The 16,896-nt window shown below is 32.8% G+C and overlaps 1 long non-coding RNA gene across 1 annotated transcript; it reads left to right on the top strand.

The window, feature by feature from the left end:
- Window positions 1-10,530: 10,530 nt before the first annotated feature.
- Window positions 10,531-13,715, top strand: LOC139865907 (uncharacterized). The gene is made up of 3 exons (XR_011765158.1): window positions 10,531-10,652; window positions 10,746-10,848; window positions 13,308-13,715. It is a non-coding gene; the product is annotated as an uncharacterized lncRNA (long non-coding RNA).
- Window positions 13,716-16,896: the final 3,181 nt, after the last annotated feature.

The following is a 16,896-nucleotide window of genomic DNA, read 5'->3' as shown; positions in this document are numbered from 1 at the left end:
TCACCCACAGACAGATGGTCAAAGTGAAAGAACAATACAAACATTGGAAGACATGTTACGGGCATGCGTGATTGACTTTGGAACCAGTTGGGATCGACACTTACCGTTGGCAGAATTTTCATACAATAACAGCTATCATACGAGCATCAACGCAGCGCCATTTGAAGTACTTTACGGTAGAAAGTGCAGATCTCCTATCTGTTGGAGTGAAGTAGGAGAAAGACAACTTACTGGACCAGAAATTATTCATGAAACCACCGAAAAGATCATTCAAATACAACAGCGATTGAAAACGGCCATGAGTCGCCAAAAGAGTTATGCTGATGTAAGAAGAAAACCGCTAGAATTTCAAGTGGGCGACAAAGTCATGTTGAAAGTGTCACCCTGGAAAGGCGTTGTACGATTCGGTAAACGAGGAAAGCTAAGTCCTAGGTACGTAGGACCCTTTGAAATCACGGAAAGAATTGGAACAGTTGCTTATCGATTAAAGCTACCGCAAGAACTTAGTAGTGTTCACAACATATTTCACGTGTCAAATTTGAAGAAATGTTTAGCTGAAGAGGATGTCGTAATTCCTCTTGACGAAATACGAATCAATGATAAAGTCCATTTTATCGAAGAACCTGTTGAAATCATGGACCGTGAGGTCAAACAATTAAAACAAAGCAAAATACCGATAGTTAGAGTTCGTTGGAACGCAAGACGAGGACCCGAGTTTACTTGGGAACGTGAAGATCAAATGAAGCAAAAGTATCCACATTTGTTCACTGATATCGCTCATGAAACAGGTACTACTCAAAATTTCGGGACGAAATTTTCTTTAACGGGGAGGTACTGTGATGACCCGAAAAATTTCGACTAATTTAAACCAATTCTCTTTATGATTTAATATTATGTAAATATACATATATGTATGTATATATATATATATATTATAAGATGTACAAGTAAAAACGACTTTCCTACAGTAAAACATTAATTGCTACAGTAAAAATGACTTTGCTACAGTAAAACACTATTTGCTACAGTGAAACCGTATTTTGCTACAGTGAAAACGACTTTGCTACAGTGATTTGCTACAGTAAAACACTATTTGCTACAGTAAACACTATTTGCTACAGTAAAACACTATTTGCTACAGTAAATACTATTTGATGTCGACGAACTAGCAAACAGAAACAGAAAAGGCGGCCATGCGATCGCATGGCAAAAACACTGAAAACTCATGCGATCGCATGAGCTACAGTAAATCGAAAAGTAATATAAATACGCAGTTTCGCTCGACGAAATATTTCATAAATATATATGTACGTTATTTTATAATTATAATTATAATTATAATTTTAATTTTAAGTTTAATAATAATAAAGTATATTCGAGGGTATTTTTAATTCGGGTTTCAAACCGTTTTAAAATAAGGAAATATTGGGTATTGTTCGGGGTATTGTTCTTGAATCCAAGACCAACCATACAGTCGCCTACCATCATTACGTCTACGCAATTTGCCTACAATATTGAATCGCAATATTGAACTGTGAGTTATAGTCTCCCTTTTTAAATGCTTTAAATATTTTTGGGCTGAGAATACATGCAATTTATTTTAAACGCAATAAGACACAAGTACATACAAAATTCTACACTGAGTTAAACCGAAAATCCCTTAGCTTTGGTAACTAGTAGCTGCCAGTACATAGGATATGGACTGGTGGGCGCGAATAATTGTATATGGATCCATAGGGCTTGACATCCCCGTCCGAGCTAGAGCGCTAGCCTTTTAACGGACGTATGTTATTTGAGTTTAAGACACGTTGGTTTGCGCGTATTAAAACGAATGGGGTAATTATCACTATAGCGTTAAGTTTAGTTACCAGGGTGCTCTGTTACGTAGAATCTATTGATAAACTTTTGATGAAATCTTGTGGTCTATCTTTATATATGTTTATGACTCGAGCAATTAAACCTATAACTCACCAACATTCGTGTTGACTTTTTAGCATGTTTTATTCTCAGGTCCTTAGAATGCTTCCGCTGTGATGTGCTTGTTGCCTGCATGGAGTCTCTCATGCTTTGTACAAAGTTTATTGCATTCAAAATAAAACTGCGTTGTGTAATAAATAATTGGACTGTGATGTCAACCTGTAAATTAAAGACTTATGTATTTTGGGGTTTTGCTTATACCTAAGCACTCGCCCACATGTTTATAACTTTCTATGTTTAGAAAGTCACTTATTTTAATGAATGCAATATTTTATCAAAATGTATCATATAGAGGTCAAAACCTCACTGTGGAATCAATGATTAACGTGCCGCGTCAATAGCGATTTTGACGGGTCGTTACAGTTGGTATCCGAGCTTGAGGTCATAGGGAACCAGAAATTACATTATTGTGTTTAACTGGTAATTGTTAGGATGCATTAGTGAGTCTGGACTATGACCATATCTGTTTTTCCTGATTTTTGCTTATTATTTGGTCAAAAACATTATATGTGATATATTTATATGCTAACGTATTAACGATGTTTCAATTATGTGATAGATGACTTCCTCTAATCCTATCATTTTGTACGACTCGGAATCGGACACTGAATCTATTCTATCCACAACTGAAAAGGGCGTTCCAATACCTATTAAAGAAGAAATTGTGTTAGCCCTGATAAGGAGAAGAACAAAGAACCCGCACGTGGGAGGGCATTTAATGTTAGTGCCAGTAAAGCACGTGAGGATCCTAATCTTGTCACGGGTACGTTTACCGTTAATAATCAACTAGCTTCTATTATGTTTGATACGGGTGCTGATAGAAGTTATATGTGTAAAGACTTTAGTTTTAAACTAAAATGTGCATCATTACCTCTAGACGATAAATATACTATTGAATTAGCTAATGGTAAACTGATAAAAGCCGATAAAATTTGCCATGGTTGCGAAATGAATCTCGCTGGTGAAACCTTCAAAATCGATTTGATACCCGTAGAATTAGGAAGTTTTGACGTAATCGTTGGCATGGACTGGATGTCCAAAACAAGAGCGGAAGTTATTTGCGCTGAGAAAGCAATCCGCATCCCTCGTAAGGATGAAACGTCATTAATGATTTATGGGGAGAAGAGCAACTCAAAGCTGAACTTTATCAGCTGTATGAAGGCCCAGAAACTTATAAGAAAAGGTTGTTATGCTATTCTGGCACATGTAAAGAAGATCGATACTGAAGAAAGAAGCATTAATGACATGCCGGTTGTAAGAGAATATCCCGAAGTATTTCCAGAAGAATTACCGGGGCTACCTCCACACAGATGTGTAGAATTCCAGATTGATCTCATACCAGGAGCTGCACCTGTAGCCCGATCTCCATATAGACTTGCACCTTCAGAAATGCAAGAATTACAAGACCAGTTGCAAGAATTATCGGACCGTGGATTTATTCGTCCTAGTTTTTCACCTTGGGGTGCTCCTATTCTGTTCGTCAAGAAGAAGGATGGATCTATGAGAATGTGCATAGATTACCGAGAATTAAACAAATTAACGATCAAGAATCGGTACCCATTACCGAGGATTGATGATTTGTTTGATCAATTGCAAGGATCAAGTGTTTATTCTAAGATTGATCTACGCTCCGGATATCATCAACTGAGAGTGAAGGAAGAAGATGTTCCTAAAACCGCGTTCAGAACCCGTTACGGTCACTATGAGTTTCTAGTCATGCCTTTTGGATTAACTAATGCTCCAGCAGTATTCATGGATCTAATGAATCGCATCTGTAGACCGTATTTAGACAAATTTGTCATTGTTTTTATCGACGACATATTGATTTACTCGAAGAACAAGGAAGAACATGAGCAACACTTAAGACTGGTACTGGAGATACTCAAGAAAGAAGAATTGTACGCAAAATTTTCGAAGTGTGATTTCTGGTTACAAGAAGTACAATTTTTGGGCCATGTTGTCAGTAAACATGGAATTAAAGTTGACCCCGCCAAGATCGAAGCCATTAGTAAATGGGAAACCCCGAAGACTCCAACACAAATTCGCCAATTCTTAGGTCTTGCTGGTTACTACCGAAGATTCATTCAAGATTTCTCTAGAATCGCCAAACCCTTAACTTCATTGACTCAAAAGGGAAAGAAATATGATTGGTCCACGGAACAGGAATCCTCATTCCAGTTATTAAAGAAGAAGTTAACGTCTGCACCCATTTTGTCATTACCAGAAGGAAATGATGATTTCGTGATCTATTGTGACGCTTCGCGCCAAGGTTTAGGATGTGTATTAATGCAACGCACAAAAGTTATCGCATATGCCTCACGACAACTAAAAATTCATGAAAAGAACTATACGACACACGATTTGGAACTTGGAGCTGTAGTTTTTGCACTCAAAATATGGAGACACTATCTATATGGCACCAAGTGTACAGTGTACACCGACCATAAGAGTCTTCAGCATATTTTTGATAAAAAACAACTCAATATGAGACAACGTCGCTGGGTAGAGTTGTTAAACGATTACGATTGTGAAATCCGTTACCACCCCGGAAAGGCTAATGTTGTAGCTGATGCCCTAAGTCGAAAAGAAAGAGTAAAACCTCTTAGGGTCCGAGCTTTGAATATTACAATTCGTACTGATCTCACAAAGCAAATTCAAGCAGCACAGTTAGAGGCTTTAAAAGAAGAAAACAAAAAAGGCGAAATAAGCAAAGGGTTAGAAAAACAACTTGAAGAAAAAGCCGATGGAACCCTGTATTTTGCTGGTAGGATATGGGTACCAAAACATGGTAACCTAAGGCAACTAGTACTGGATGAAGCACACAAGACGAGGTACTCAATTCACCCAGGAAACGGAAAAATGTACCACGATCTCAAGAAGTTTTATTGGTGGCCTAATATGAAAACAGAAATTGCTACTTATGTAAGCAAATGTTTAACGTGTGCAAAGGTCAAAGCTGAGCACCAAAAGCCGTCAGGATTACTGCAACAACCAGAAATTCCGCAGTGGAAATGGGAAAGAATAACCATGGATTTCATTACGAAATTGCCAAGGACTGCAAGTAGTCATGATACTATTTGGGTGATAGTTGATCGTCTAACTAAATCAGCTCACTTTCTACCAATAAAGGAGACAGACAGTATGGAGAAATTAGCACGCCTATATTTGAAGGAAGTAGTTTCCAGGCATGGTGTGCCCATCTCTATCATATCTGATCGCGACACCCGATTCACATCACGTTTCTGGCAGTCATTACAAAAAGCATTGGGAACTCGATTAGATATGAGCACCGCTTATCACCCACAGACAGATGGTCAAAGTGAAAGAACAATACAAACATTGGAAGACATGTTACGGGCATGCGTGATTGACTTTGGAACCAGTTGGGATCGACACTTACCGTTGGCAGAATTTTCATACAATAACAGCTATCATACGAGCATCAACGCAGCGCCATTTGAAGTACTTTACGGTAGAAAGTGCAGATCTCCTATCTGTTGGAGTGAAGTAGGAGAAAGACAACTTACTGGACCAGAAATTATTCATGAAACCACCGAAAAGATCATTCAAATACAACAGCGATTGAAAACGGCCATGAGTCGCCAAAAGAGTTATGCTGATGTAAGAAGAAAACCGCTAGAATTTCAAGTGGGCGACAAAGTCATGTTGAAAGTGTCACCCTGGAAAGGCGTTGTACGATTCGGTAAACGAGGAAAGCTAAGTCCTAGGTACGTAGGACCCTTTGAAATCACGGAAAGAATTGGAACAGTTGCTTATCGATTAAAGCTACCGCAAGAACTTAGTAGTGTTCACAACATATTTCACGTGTCAAATTTGAAGAAATGTTTAGCTGAAGAGGATGTCGTAATTCCTCTTGACGAAATACGAATCAATGATAAAGTCCATTTTATCGAAGAACCTGTTGAAATCATGGACCGTGAGGTCAAACAATTAAAACAAAGCAAAATACCGATAGTTAGAGTTCGTTGGAACGCAAGACGAGGACCCGAGTTTACTTGGGAACGTGAAGATCAAATGAAGCAAAAGTATCCACATTTGTTCACTGATATCGCTCATGAAACAGGTACTACTCAAAATTTCGGGACGAAATTTTCTTTAACGGGGAGGTACTGTGATGACCCGAAAAATTTCGACTAATTTAAACCAATTCTCTTTATGATTTAATATTATGTAAATATACATATATGTATGTATATATATATATATATTATAAGATGTACAAGTAAAAACGACTTTCCTACAGTAAAACATTAATTGCTACAGTAAAAATGACTTTGCTACAGTAAAACACTATTTGCTACAGTGAAACCGTATTTTGCTACAGTGAAAACGACTTTGCTACAGTGATTTGCTACAGTAAAACACTATTTGCTACAGTAAACACTATTTGCTACAGTAAAACACTATTTGCTACAGTAAATACTATTTGATGTCGACGAACTAGCAAACAGAAACAGAAAAGGCGGCCATGCGATCGCATGGCAAAAACACTGAAAACTCATGCGATCGCATGAGCTACAGTAAATCGAAAAGTAATATAAATACGCAGTTTCGCTCGACGAAATATTTCATAAATATATATGTACGTTATTTTATAATTATAATTATAATTATAATTTTAATTTTAAGTTTAATAATAATAAAGTATATTCGAGGGTATTTTTAATTCGGGTTTCAAACCGTTTTAAAATAAGGAAATATTGGGTATTGTTCGGGGTATTGTTCTTGAATCCAAGACCAACCATACAGTCGTCTACCATCATTACGTCTACGCAATTTGCCTACAATATTGAATCGCAATATTGAACTGTGAGTTATAGTCTCCCTTTTTAAATGCTTTAAATATTTTTGGGCTGAGAATACATGCAATTTATTTTAAACGCAATAAGACACAAGTACATACAAAATTCTACACTGAGTTAAACCGAAAATCCCTTAGCTTTGGTAACTAGTAGCTGCCAGTACATAGGATATGGACTGGTGGGCGCGAATAATTGTATATGGATCCATAGGGCTTGACATCCCCGTCCGAGCTAGAGCGCTAGCCTTTTAACGGACGTATGTTATTTGAGTTTAAGACACGTTGGTTTGCGCGTATTAAAACGAATGGGGTAATTATCACTATAGCGTTAAGTTTAGTTACCAGGGTGCTCTGTTACGTAGAATCTATTGATAAACTTTTGATGAAATCTTGTGGTCTATCTTTATATATGTTTATGACTCGAGCAATTAAACCTATAACTCACCAACATTCGTGTTGACTTTTTAGCATGTTTTATTCTCAGGTCCTTAGAATGCTTCCGCTGTGATGTGCTTGTTGCCTGCATGGAGTCTCTCATGCTTTGTACAAAGTTTATTGCATTCAAAATAAAACTGCGTTGTGTAATAAATAATTGGACTGTGATGTCAACCTGTAAATTAAAGACTTATGTATTTTGGGGTTTTGCTTATACCTAAGCACTCGCCCACATGTTTATAACTTTCTATGTTTAGAAAGTCACTTATTTTAATGAATGCAATATTTTATCAAAATGTATCATATAGAGGTCAAAACCTCACTGTGGAATCAATGATTAACGTGCCGCGTCAATAGCGATTTTGACGGGTCGTTACACTGGGTGGTAGCAGCGCGTTGCTGCGGGTGTGATGATGTGTTTTTATGATGTGTTTATGATGTCGTTAGCGTATTCAACTTAAATTATCTACGCTTTGTAGTAGTAATTACCCATTGATTTAACACTATATATCTTCACTTTGCGGTCAAAAATTATTTTGTGCAAAAGTGTTAAATATTAAATTAATAATTTAAAATTATATAAATAGACATATCTATTATTGGTATAACGTTTTAATACTTGTTTTTTTTTAAAAAAAAATTTCATAATAATAAATCACTAATATAATGTAACTAAAAGAAGAAAAAGAAAAATATAAGATCATGTAATATAATATAATATAGTATAACATATTATATTATAATATAATATAATTAAATATAATATAATATAATATAATGCGATGTGTTATGATGTATGATGTCATGTAATATACTACTGAGTATATTATAGTATGATATAGTGTAGTATAATATAATATAATATAACTAGCTTTTAAGAGCCCGTGCGTTGCATGGCGACTCTTAATACAACAAACTGGAATGTATATGTTAAATCAATTAACGATATATTCTTGAGGATGAAATAAACATAATATGATAGTGTGTAATCATAAAAAAGAAAGACACTTGTACACAAAATTCAGTTAACTAACAATTAGGAAACAAAGTATAGTTAATAAGTCCGCGGTCACAAAATGGGCATTTGAAGTTAAAATTGTTTACCAAAAGCTTCATTATCGAAAATCAAGATATGAATATCAAAACAATACTAAATACTATGATCATACAGCTAACTCATATCTTGTTTTTCAATATTTGAATGTAGAAATAAAACCATGATCACCCTTTACATGCCCGTCTATTTTTGTACCCTTTATTTGTTAAAAGCCCTACCATCTCCCTGTGGGTTATGGTTTAAGTTTAAACAGTAAGATTTGAATAATTATGAACATGTCTTATTAATTTTTTAGATGTTTATGTATTTGCAAAATGATGTTGTTAATTGCGATCAAATATACACAAACCTTATATGGTACATCGAGTCCTACTTGGGGTGAAAAACAGCAAACAGGGAGACGCAAGACACATTCTTCGATAGATGTCAGGTCCACCTATGAAAGCGTCAGATAACCTATCTACCAGAATTTCCAGTCGAGTTATCACTTTGATTCTATATAAATAGCCATAAATATCTATCCTTTTATGTTACTGATATAAAGACAATATATATATATATATATATATATATATATATATATATATATATATATATATATATATATATATATATATATATATATATATATATATATATATATATATATATATATATACCAGGTTTTTGAGCTCGTGCGTTGCACGGGTGTGTTAAAAACCGTGCAAAAAAATGTAATTTGAAGTTCATATTGGTATGTAAATAGCGATACTAAAAAAATAGATTAAGAATTAATTAAGAGTATGTGGTGTTGACAAATTTTAAAAATTCTTTTGAGTTTAAGAGCACGTGATGTTGATAAATTTTAAAAGCGGTGTTAGTAACTTAAGGTTTACAAATTTTTTTATTTCTCACAATTAATATCTTTTTCATTATACTTTTGAGTTTAAGAGCCCGTTGTGTTAGTACGGGTTTTTGAGCCCGTGCGTTGTACGGGTGTGTAAAAAATCGTTCAAAATATGTAATTTGCAGTTCATATTGATATGTAAATAGCGATACTAAAAAAATAGAAAAAGTATATGAATTATTTAAGAGTCTGTGGTGTTGACAAATTTTAAAAATTCTTTTGAGTTTAAGAGCCCGTGGTGTTGACAAATTTTAAAAACTTCTTTTGAGTTGAGAGTCCGTGGTGTTGACGAATTTTAAAAGTTCTTTTAAGTTTAAGAGCCCGTGGTGTTGAAAAAATTTAAAAGTGGTTTATAGTGGTATTAATAACTTTATGTCTACAATTTTTTCTCACTATTAATATCTTTTAATACATAAATTATATACTAAGTAATATTTCGAGTACATTAAAAATTTGTCATGAAAAGTAACATTAGTAAAGTATAAGTTATATTATTTTAGGATTATTATATACAATTATTTTTAGAATAAAAGTGTAACATGCTAATTTAATTTTAGAAAAGTTTTTAAATTTCATTGACGTAGTACGTAACACGAATCATTGAATACCCAAACCCCATTTACGTTATGTAACACTTTTCTTTATTTTAACGTATTTGGTATTTGAGATTAGCTAGATTATATAATTAATTAATGGTCATAATATAATTAATGGTATTTGGTATTAATGGTATTTTAACGTATTTGGTATTTGGTTATGTATCGAATTATATGATACATTTAGCTAAATCATAGATAAATAAATAATTAAATAATAGATATTCCTAATATATGATAATATATTCCTAATATATATATATATATATATATATATATATATATATATATATATATATATATATATATATATATATATATATATATATATATATATATATATATAATATTTATAGATAAAAATATCCTAAAATAACTTTCAACCACAATCAAGAATAACTTATATATATATATATATATATATATATATATATATATATATATATATATATATATATATATATATATATATATATATATATATATATCACTATATACATTAAAAGAGAGTCTCGATTAGCTAATAAATATTTTCAAAACCCCCTTAATTATCATTAGATTAGAAAATTACATTATAATACCCCTTGATCCAACGGTCCTTAATCATTCACTAAAAAAATTAGCTAATAAATCATCATTAACTAAGTTATTTGTCCTTAATACCCTTCAAATTAAAATAAACACGGGGAGCTTCTTTGAAAATTAGGGGTTTATTTACAGCTTATACATATCGCCTATTTCTCTGTCACTCTCGATTTAGGGTTTTTGTTTCTAGGTTATACAGCTTATGCATTTGTCACTCTCGATTTAATTCGCCTATTTCTAGGTGCCGCTAAATCAAATAAAGAAAGGGGCGAAATTAGAGAGATGAAAGAAGAGGTTTCCGATTTCACTTTCGTCTTCTCTTTTTAACTGACAAGGATAAAAACAGTTTTTTTATGTGTCGTCTGAACCTTTCTTTTTATCACTCAGATATCAAATATGAAGCTATTGTTGGAAAAAAGGAGGCTGAATTAGAATAACTGAAAAGTGGAAATGCACGGGGTGCAATTTCACCTGTTCATATGGAAGTCAGGTACATTTTGACCCATTTACTTGTAAAGGTGCCGATTTGGGTTATGCTTAATCATGTCAAACATGTAATGTTGAGTAGATGAAACTGAAACAAGTCAAATGTGTTGAGAGTCTCTAAACGTTGAATTTAACGCTCCTAATTTCTAAAGATGATTATTTGACTCACTAAATTTTGATAAATAAATTGTACAGAAGACTGATGTGTGTTAGATGCAATCAGGTGAGTGTTTATTCTTACTGTTCCTCAAGTCGCACCTTAAATAGAAATATATACTTTGATTTTCCTTTTTGTTGTAGTCTCTATAGGTGTCAAAATGAGTCGTGAGATGGATGTAGCTTCTTCACATAATGGTTATCATATATTTCACATATCTTTTCCGTATTTTACGTACCACATATCCTTTTGCTACTATAAATACCTCAATATTCTTAAGATTTATTCACACCCACACATAAGAAAAATTACAAAACAATGCATACAAATAAATTGCCGAATCTATGGAATTCAACCCACTTAACATGATTACCAAGGAACAAAACGACTGGAAAGTCAGTATTTAGGGTGCATAGTTTTGGGTTTAAGTATAGGGTTTAGGTTTAGGGTTTAGATTCTAGGGTTTATATTTTAGGGTTTAGGGTTAGGGTTTAAAGTTTTTAAGGTTTAGGTTTTGGGTTTCGATTACAATTTAGTGTTTAGATTTAATGTTTAGGGTTTAGATTTTAGGATATTAGAGTTTAGGCTAGGGTTAAGGGTTTAGATTCTAGAGTGTAGGGTTTAGATTTAGGGTTTATATTTTAGGCTTAGGGTTTAGAGTTTTTAGGGTTTAGGTTAAGTTTTAGGGTTTATATTTTAGGGTTTAGACTTGGGGTTTAGGATCTAGGTTAGGGTTTAGATTATAGGGTGTAGGGTTTTGGGTTTAGATTTAGGGTTTAAGGTTTAGATTCCAGTGTTTTAGATTTAGGTTTAGGGTTTAGGGTCTAGATTCTAGGGTTTATATTTTAGGCTTAGGGTTTAGAGTTTTTTGGTTTAGGTTAGGGTTTAGGGTTTAGCGTTTAGATTTTAGGGTATAGGTTTATGGTTTAGATTTAGTGTTTAGATTCTAGGGTGTAGGGTTTTGAGTTTAAATTTAAGGTTTATGGTTTATATGTTAGGCTTAGGGTTTACGGTTAGGGTATAAGGTATAGTGTTAGGGTTTAGGGTTTAGATTTAGGGTTTAGAGTTTAGGTTTAGGGTTTTGGGTTTAGATTTAGGGTTTAAGTTAGGGTTTAGATTCTTGGGTGTAGGGTTTTGAGTTTAGATTTAGGGTTTAGATTCTAGGGTGTAGGGTTTTGGATATAGATTTAGGGTTTAGGGTTTAGGCTTAGGGTTTATATTTTAGGTTTAGGGTTAGGGTTTGGAGTTTTTAGGGTCTAGGTTAGGGTTTAGGGTTTAAAGTTTATGTTTAGGGTTTAGATTCTAGGGTGTAGGTTTTAGGGTTTAATTTTAAGGTTTAGGGTTTATATTTTAGGCTTAGGGTTTACGGTTAGGGTTTAAAGTTTTTAGAGTTTAGGTTGGGGATTAGGGTTTAGATTTTAGGGTTTAAAGTTTAGGTTTTGGGTTTAGGATTTATGTTAGGGTTTAGATTCTAAGGTGTCGGGTTTTGGGTTTAGATTTAGGGTTTAGGGTGTAGGGTTTTAGATTTAGATTTAGGGCTTAGGGTTTAGATTCTAGCGTTTATATTTTAGGCTTAGGGTTTAGGTTTAGAGTTTTTAGGGTTTAGATTTTAGGTATGGTCGAAACGTGGTATGGTCGAAATATGTTTGGTACTAATCGCAGGTCTTTTATTCTACAAACGTGGTGTTTATAGTCCCTAAGCACTAAACGCTAAACCCTAAACACTAAACCCTAAACCCTACAGACTAAACCATAAACTCTGAACCTAAACACTAAACCCTAAACGATAAACATTAAACACTAAACATTAAACCCCAAACCCGATACACTAAACTCTAAACCCTATATCTAAACCCTAAACCCTAAATCAACCCCAAATCCTTAACCACAAACCCTTAGCCTTACAGACTAAACCTAAACCCTAAACCTTAAACACTATACCATAAACCTCAAACCATAAATTCTAAAATCTAAATCCTAAACTCTAAAAACTATACCCTATAAACTAAACCCTATACACTAAACCCTAAACCCTATATGTAAACCTTAAACACTAAACCATAAAACCCTAAGTCCTAAACTTTATATCACAAATTCTAAAAACTAAAGTTTAGGGTTTAGGGGGTTTCGTCATACTACGTACGTTTTCTTCAAGATACAAGGAGCAAATGTTTGGGTGAATTAATTTTGTTTTTCAGGCATAATATACTTTGCAAAATATAATTTAAGTACAATTTGAGAATCTGCTTTTTATTTAAACTGATTATTGAAATTTTTTTAGCCAGTATAATATGAATGTGATTCAGCGCCTGCCCGAAGAGCTTCAAAAACTACCTGAACTACGAAGTAATCGTGACTATGAGTGTCTAGATCTGAACGAAAATACACATATATGGGGTTTAAGAAATGAAGGAAACTCAAAGAAAAGTATGTTTTTAAAGGGTGGTTAAAATTCATAATTGAATATGGGTATGTTCAGGACGATAAGTGTTTGATTGCATTTTTGCGTGGCGAAAGGAGGTTCATCATGATCCTAGATAAAAATCATCCGGTGTAATAGTTTATTTCGTTATCAAACTTTTTTGAATCTGCAGAATCACCGTTAGTGCAGAAGTGTTAATGAATATGTCGAATGATGTATTTATGAATTTCGTATGTTTTTAATTTTATGGTTAGAATGTAATAATTAAAAAGTATGAATAGTTGGTATGTAATAGAACATTATTATATGACAATCAATGATCAATGGTATTTTAAGGACTACAATGCCGAGCAACATTTACATGATTACTCACAAAATCTAAATTAATTTTTGATATGTGAGTTTTTCACAATTGTTTTTAACAACCAAAGTTACAAATTTATGATGAAAGAGGCTAACATTTACAAAATAGCAAACAAGTCCAGATTATTGCCTGTATACTATGGCCTTGAACGTATTAGCATATATATTAAGCCATCATGTTATCACAACTTCGGTTCACCATCATGTCAAACATTTGTCAACAAGTTCCATTAAAAATCCCGCGAAATCGCGGGTCTTTAACTAGTATATATATATATATATATATATATATATATATATATATATATATATATATATATATATATATATATATATATAGTGGTAGGATCAAGAGGGAAGTAACCAATCGGGAGAGCGGGGGGAAGTAAAATTTTTTTTTTTTTCGTTTTTTGAAAAAACTTTGTTCATGAACATTATAGATGGGATGAAAATATGAACATTTAGTAGAGACACTTTGTGATAAATGTTTTTATTTTGGCGGAAAAACGCTCGAAGAAGTAATATATATAACAATTATCGTATTTTTCGAGCGTATGTTGAGGTTTTAGCTATTGGGGTTTAGATATTAGGGTTTATAGAGTTTAGATATTAGGGTTTAGAAATTTAGGGTTTAGAGTTTAGATTTAGGATTTAGATTGAGTTTTTAACACCAACGGTTTAGAGTTTAGGGTTTAAGGTTTAGGGTTTAGGGTTTAGGGTTTGGTGTTTTGGGTTTATTACATAAACCCAAAACACCAAACCCTAAACCGTAAACCCTAAATCCTAAACTCTAAATCGGGCTAAATTCTACTTCACAAAACATGAAGAAAAAAAACGTTCATATTCTTCACGAACAATATTTTCTTGAATATTATTTTTGTCGATCGTTTTTCCGCCTAAATAATAACATTCATCACGAAGTGTCTCTTCTAAATGTTCATATTTTCGTGTGATCTTGATGCCGGAAAAAAAAATTCAAAAAAAACGAAAAAAAAAATTTGCTTCCCCCCGCTTGGTTACTTCTCCATTGATCCTGGCCCTATATATATATATATATATATATATATATATATATATATATATATATATATATATATATATATATATCACGTTAATTAATTAAAAGAAAAAACTACTTCACCTCATCAATGAGGACTCTATTCATCCAAATCATGATATTATTTATACATCATAAAGCTTGAATAAAAGTTATATATTTCTTCATGGCAGTACTGTAAACATATAAAGCTTAATACTCGAGTCTTAATATTACTACATACAGAAATCTGTGTTCCGTCATGATATTACTGCATAAATATTACATACACTATTGTTGGTAAGTTGGCTCAGTATCCTTTTACAAACACTATTTGGAATTTCATCAATAGGAGTATTCTTGCTGCTAGTGTTTATTATGTATGGCATGAGAGAAACTCTAGGCTTTTTAAGAAAGGAAAAAGAAATGTTAGTGAATTGTGTGATGCTATTCAAAACAATGTGCGAATGAAGATGATGCTTTTGAAGGTTAAAAAGTCAAAGGCTGTGATTAAAGCAGGTCAGATGTGGAGTTTGCAGTGGATAGGTGATGAGTATAGTTTTGTTTGATTTTGGATTTTAGTCTCTGTTTTTGGTGTTGTATTTTGTTGTTTGTTGTATTGGATTGGGGCTTTTGAGCCTTTTGTTGTTTGTATTTGGGCTTTTGGGAATGTCCTGGCCCTGTTTTGGAGAAATAATATATTTTACTTTGCCGTAAAAAAAAAAAAAATATTACATACAGAAGTTAATATTCATATTCATATTCTTAAAGATATGACGGCATACATATTGACAAACAAATCCAGTCATCATAACTAAGATACACATACACATCAAAATATTCAGTCGTGATATGGGTTTCTTATGCTAAATACTATGTGTAAACATATTGACATTGACATATAATTTAATCCCAAATCAATAAATAAAAATTCAATAATAAATCAAAAAACATTAAACTGTAAATGCCTTTGAATCTTATTAATTCCACTTGAACCATATAAGTTTCTAATTGACATACCTGTATTGAATCGCATTAAAATCTGTTTGAATCGAACCATATAATATAAGTAACTAATAAATCACATTCAAAAACAGAACCCTATACTTAAGTGGAGTATATAATTGTCTAACTTCTATACTTAGGTACTCCGTAATTAAGTAGTAGGTCTTTTTACATATACAAATTTAAATATACTACTTTACATGATTTCCAACTCATTTGACACGTTTCCTATCAAATCAATTTTTCTTGTGTAAATTAATTACAAAGTTAATCCAACTTAACCCATTTAATACTAAATGGGTCCACTTACCATCTCAAGTAATTACATTTCATACTTGGTCATTTGGAAATAGGCAGGCTATAAAAGTTATGTAAGAAAAATACTTACCAAGTGCTCTAACAAACTACAGTTGGCCCATCGATGTGAAATCAGAGCCTGCAAGTTCAAAACAGATTCTAAGATAAAATTCTTTGCATCACATGAGATCCATGGTCTTCTTAACTGATGATAAAATCTTGCAAAGTTACCTTCAGGAACATCATAGAATCTACTAAGCTCATTTTGTAATTGATATAAGAACTACCAACTTCTACTTTGTTTCGAAACATATACTATATCACAACCTTATGAATACAAATGAACACCTAATGTATATTCAGTTACTACGTACTCCGTATATAATAAGATGAGAAAACCTGGTACATCATGCCTTTGAATAAACTATCCCTTAATGCAAACACAATCTAAATGTCATATAATGTAATTAAATCTACTTATACAATTGAATAAATAGAGATTCTTTTGCTGAAGAAAGCAAGCACCTTTACAACTTACCAAATGTTTAAACTTTAATGTCACATTTCATTCCAGCAATACCCCTTGCTGCATATATAATATTCCGAATGCCTTCGTATAACAAATATTTACACAATCTGTTGTCATCATATAACAATTATTTACCTCGCAGAAAGATGGTAGGAGATGAATTTTCAACATCAATATGCACTTAAGCAAAATAGTATTGAATCTGATTCATAAAACCCTAATAGAACTCCCAACAGACATCAT

The sequence above is a fragment of the Rutidosis leptorrhynchoides genome, chromosome 9 (genome assembly GCF_046630445.1).
Source record: "Rutidosis leptorrhynchoides isolate AG116_Rl617_1_P2 chromosome 9, CSIRO_AGI_Rlap_v1, whole genome shotgun sequence".
Taxonomy (NCBI): Eukaryota; Viridiplantae; Streptophyta; class Magnoliopsida; order Asterales; family Asteraceae; genus Rutidosis; species Rutidosis leptorrhynchoides.
This window is presented reverse-complemented; position numbering and strand designations above follow the sequence as displayed.